The following is a 5948-nucleotide window of genomic DNA, read 5'->3' as shown; positions in this document are numbered from 1 at the left end:
AGCAAAGGGAGCCACTAAAATCTAAATTTGTATTTACTTCTACCATAGGCTAATGTTATATGCTTATGAAGTGGTAAGGCATATACGATTTCAAAACGGATAACGTTTTCAGTACCGTCACTGTCCGTTACCATGGAAACGGCAATCTCCAACTGCCAAAATGGGTTGCTAGGAACACGTTTTTTAGCTTCCCCTTAAATCATAGGAATGTGATTTTTGGTATGTAGGATGTAGGAGTCCATAGTTGTGGAATGACAACAGGGATTTTTTCTAGGATGAATAGTTCTGATAAAATATTTTTTTTAGATGAATTATCATGTTTTTCAACACAATTTTAGTAAATATGACCCGCCTGAACAGTTATTTATTAATTTAAAGAAAATTCCTGTTGTCATTCCACAGGTTGTCCTCTGATAAGCATGTCCCTTAAGTTTCATTGCATTCTGAACAGCTGGATTGAAGAAAAACAGTTTCCTAGAAAGCAGGTCATGCAAAAACGCTGAACAGAGAAACAAGGCCGAGAACATTTCAAAGCTCTTTCATTCACCCCAAATCAATGTTAACATAGTTCAGGTATTTTTCACAGACACCTGGTAACTACAGGTTTACCTAAAACTGCCCAGCAGCATATGCTGCACCCCCTTGTAGTCTGATGAGCTCATCCTGTCTTTTGAGTTTAGCTGCACGCACAGTGTCGCGTCTCTTGTTTAGCTGATCTTTCTTGAACCTGAGGCTGCCAAGAACCCTTTTACACTCCTAGCCTTGTTTAGTCTTTTCATGTTACAGCCTGTTGTAAAGCCGTAGAACTGTGCAGTGTTGAGAGCAGCCGCTGGTTCAAAATTGAATTCCCTAGCCCCTGTGACGACTGCAAACTGTACGCGATTTTTGCATGCAAATTTGTCCTTGGGGCAACGAACCCAAACGCTGCTGTGGAGACACTCATTAGAGTTTTGGGTTTTTCCTGACACACATCTCTGAAGCAGTTGATCTTTCGTCAGTCTCTGGTAAACTGGTTCTAGAGGAGGATTCAGCTTCTTGAAGTTGAGAGGTGTATGGACGAGTTTTGCGTGTGGTCCTGGGGGCTGGTAGAAGGACCATGACGCGGCACCATGGGGGCACAAGTCATGCTGTGGCTTGTCATCTGTTGAGAAGCCGTGACGCAGAGATGCCATCACTGCCCGTTTCATGTCTGCAACTGTCTTACCCCCCCCACCCCCCCCCCCCTAATTGCCCGATTATAATATATCGTCAACTTCCTGATTGTATTCAGAGTCAGCTGATCATACCCTCGCCCTCCCAAAGTGATTCCTTTTTTGCGGCAGTCTGTCACAAGGTTGCGAAGCGCTGTTACAAGACGCTTGGAAACGTGATTGATGTACTCTTCTTTTTCGATGGTTACTTGATCTCCATAAGGCTTTATTTTGGAAAGTTCCTGGAAGGTTTTTGTGTCACCGTCTGACAGGATAACTGTGTATCGCAGATTGTGCTGCGACACTGACCTGCCCCACAGAACCCGAGCCGCCTCGACTTCCATGATGCCACTGGAACCTAAAAATAAAACCACCGTTTCAGTCAAAGTCAGCCACTGAATAGCAAACACACAAACACACACACACACAAAAGGCAATCAGCCACATATCTACCAACATAGACGCTATTATTGCTTTTGTTCAGTACATGTATTACTATGCATGGATTAGTACCCAAACACACACACACACATGCATGCACACACACACACAAGCACACACACACACATACACACACACACACACACACACACACACACACACACACACACACAAGGCAATCAGCCACAGATCTACCAACATAGACGCTATCATTGTTTTTGTTCAGTACATGTATTACTATGCATGGATTAGTACCCAAACACACACAAATACACAAACACGCTCAGACACACACACACACACACACACACACACACACACACGTACACTTCACATAGACAGCGCACACAAAACACTGACACACATTTTCACAAACACTTACAGATCTATGTAAAATTCAAACACAACACACTATCATCCCATTTCAACAAACGTCTTCACAAACGCACCATACACACATACTGTTTAGATCTACGCACTCACCTGCAAAATTCTTGTCACAGATGTCCAGTTGTTTTACCAGCCAGGCAGCATACTCCAGGGGTTTCTCCTGGAGAAGTTTGTTTCCAGTTGTCTGGCAAACGTATGACAGTAGTTGCACATAACATGAGCGTCAAAGCACATTCCAGTCAGCACGTCTAGCCTTTACCTTTGACCGTGGGTCCTCCAGGACCCAGAGACACAATAAATCAAAGATTTCTCCTAAACTACTGAACAGAAATCAATGGAAACTTTATGTAATTGTTGATCACCTGGTTGTGCACATGCACACATGAGGACGCTAATCTAGGTGAAGTGGTAATTAGGTAATTAAGGTGTTAATTTGATTATAACACTCACGACGATACGGGTCGTGGAGGACCCACACATATTAAAGAGTGCCCTACGTGACTATTCCTTAACCGACAGCGCGGGTCGTAGAGGGCCCATGATGTCGGCAAAGAGGTAGAAAGCTGATTATTCTTCTCCCGATGATGCGGGTCATCCACAACCCATACTGTACAAAGCAGAGGCAGAGTGTTGTTTATACATTTCCTGACAATACAGGCCATACAAGAACTGTTGGAAAAAACATACGCCTGCTTGTTCTGGATAAACACATTTTGTTTGAAAGTTTGAGAACCAATCGCTTTGGTTTTGGTATTGAAATTCTGAGAACCAGTTGCCTTTGTTTTGGTTTTGAAATTCCGAGAACTGGACGCCTCCTTGAGCCACTTAGACAATCGCATCACTGCCACTCTTCGGCTGCATGATTCTATTTGTCATTCTTCACTTCCAAAGAGCGGCAACATCTTGTAACTGCAAGGATGGAGAGCAGAAAAGGTGAGTTGCTGTTGTTGTTGTTGTTGTTGTTGTTGTTGTAATGCAATGTAATGGCGTGTGTGTGTGTGCATGCGAGAGAGAGAGAGAGAGAGAGAGAGAGAGAGAGAGAGAGAGAGAGAGAGAGAGAGAGAGAGAGAGAGAGAGAGAGAGAGAGAAAGAGAAAGAGAAAGAGAGAGAGAAAGAGAAAGAGAGAGAGAGAGTCCGGGATTTCTGAATAGTTTCTTGAGCAGTTGTTTTCTTTTCATCTGTTGCATTATCAGTTTGGCAATGTTTGTTTCAGCGCAAGATGTGGATGCAGATGCAGCCTCGGACACAGAAGATGGCCTTGTCAGTGCAGATGACGAGACGAGTGAAGAGGAGCCGCCTGCACCAGCAGATAATGACACACCCAGTGAGGAGTCTGATTCTTCAGGGGAAAGGGAGGAGAGGGGGGAGGATAACCAGACTGCCACAACATTCACGGGTGAAACTGCCAAGGATGGGACAAAATGGAGCAGGAATCCAAACCCCAACAAGGCAAGGACCCTTGCCAGAAATGTTTTCAGGGCTTCTGGCAATCAGGCTGTTGGTTGTCAGCATGCGAACAGTCCACGTGATGCTTACAGACTGTTTGTAAATGACAAAATGATTAGTGACATTGTCCAGTTTACAAACATTGAAGGTTCCCGGATCTTGAAGGAGAAGTGGGAGCCAATGGACACAGTTGAATGTGAAGGTCTCATTGTTATGCTTCTTTTTCTGGGACCAGAAAACAAGGCTTTGTGAACACTGAAACATTGTGGGACTCTGTGAATGGTTTCACTATGATCAGAGCATGCATGAGCAGGAGACGCTTCCAGCTCCTCATGACACATTTGCGTTTTGACGACAAATCAACTAGAACTGCCAGAAGGCAGAGAGACATATTTGCATTCCGTGACATGTGGGACGAGTTCATGAAGCCACTTGTCTCAACATTATGTCCCAGGCTGCTATGTGACTGTGGACGAGCAGCTGGTGCCCTTTAGGGGACGCTGCAGCTTTCTGCAATACCTGCCATCCAAGCCGAATAAATATGGCATAAAAGTCTTCTGGGTGGCAGATTCTCAGTCCAATTATTTTCCATTGAATTCGAAGGGTATCCCTTATTTGGGGCGAGCAGCTGGTCAGCCAAGGACTATCAATCTGGGGCGCAATACTGCCATTGATCTGGTCACGCCTTTCTTCAAAAGTGGGCGAAATGTGACATGTGACAATTACTTTACAGACCATGTCCTCACGGAAACACTTCTGAAGAATGGCTTGACCACAGTTGGCGTTGTCAGGCAGAACAAGCGGTTCTTGCCAGACTCCTTCAAGAGTAAAATAAAGTTGCCTTTCCATGATAGTCGCTTCATGTTTGACAAGAACCATACACTTGTACAATACCAGAGCAAAAAGAACAAGCAGGTTGTGTTGATCAGCACTATGCACGACACTGGTGTCATTGATGCAACGCCAGCAAACACAAAAAGAAAACCAGAGATAGTTCTATTCTATAATGACACAAAAGGAGCTGTCGATACAGTCGATAAAATGGCACATGCATATATATACACCATTAAGCACAGAACGCAAAGGTGGCCAATGGTCATGTTTTTTAACATCCTTGACCTGTCCAACATTGCAGCTCGTGTCATCTGGAAGCTGCGTTTCCCAGAGCACAGGCTCTCAACAGATGACGAGCGTGCTCCATTCATTAGGGCCATCAGTGAGGAACTTTTATAGGCTTACATAACACATCACCCCACCCCACCACCCCCCACATACACGCACGCGCTCACACACACACACAAATACACGCAAGCACACGTGCATTCACATCACACACACCGAACAAACACACACACACAAACACTCGCACGTGCGCGCACACAGACACACACACATACACACTCACACACACACAAAGGTTACTAACACACGAGTCTCCACACATAAACGTTTTCACTGCAATGTATTACTTTGGTTTTCAACAGTATGTTATTCATGACTCGTTATCTACAAAGCCGCCATTGATTCATTGATTCATCACCACAACCGGGTTGCATAAAAGTGCTCTTTTAGACAAAACAATAACTTTCAAAACAATATCATCACTGAAAATACGCAGAACAAAATTAAATAGCCCATTTTGGAGTTACCCACACACACACACACAAACTGGCACACACACACAAACACACTCACTAACACACAGACGCACACACACACACAGAAATATTTCAACTTGGACATAAAATAAATATCAACTGTCTTGTTGCATGCTCTCTGTGCAGGTTTGGAATTTCTGGTCTCTTTTCCCGCAAAAAAAGCATGATCACATGATGTATGACTCTCTTGGAGAATATGGGTCGTGGAGGACCCGCACCATCGGTTGAGGAATAAACACTTCGAGGCCTCTATAAAAAATATGGGCCATGGACGACCCGCATCGTCGGTTATGCAAGGGTTTATGTGTGTTCTGGCGAAGGTTAGACTACAGCACACCCTATTCCAATGTGGGACGAGTGCCCCCTGGTCAGCCATGATCCGTCGTAGCTTACACTGATATCAAGAACATCATCATCAGACAGTGTCATTCCATTGTGCGTTGCGTGTATCTGTCTGACCTGACGGACAGCCTCACTGAATACTTTCTCCTCCAGTAGATCTACATCAAGTCGTTGATAGAGTTTATCAGCTTTCTTCTGGAAGGTTTTGTGATCCATGCCTACCAAATCTAAACTTTCACAAAATTTGTTAAATTGTTGAGCACCTAGCCCACATATCAAGGAGTCTGGACGAATAAACGGCTTGCCTGATGAGACCATAATCCGTTTGACCGCTTTCTTTGGAAGCAAGGTATCCAGCGGTACCTGGAACAACTTCCTCACATGCGCGTACACTGCAAGGCCGTGTCTCTGTTTTGAGTCTGGGCATGGTGACAGCGTTGGCTGTTTACAATGCGGACAACAAAGTTCGTTTACAAGTCAA

General features: G+C 44.5%; 1 protein-coding gene across 1 annotated transcript in view; it reads right to left on the bottom strand.

Moving 5' to 3' along the window:
* The window catches only part of LOC138980332 (QRFP-like peptide receptor), a 26648-nt gene that overhangs the window by 19258 nt on the left and 1442 nt on the right, over positions 1–5948 (bottom strand). The gene's annotated exons all lie outside the window — the stretch shown is intronic.

This window comes from Littorina saxatilis, linkage group LG1, assembly GCF_037325665.1.
Source record: "Littorina saxatilis isolate snail1 linkage group LG1, US_GU_Lsax_2.0, whole genome shotgun sequence".
NCBI classification, from domain to species: Eukaryota; Metazoa; Mollusca; class Gastropoda; order Littorinimorpha; family Littorinidae; genus Littorina; species Littorina saxatilis.
This window is presented reverse-complemented; position numbering and strand designations above follow the sequence as displayed.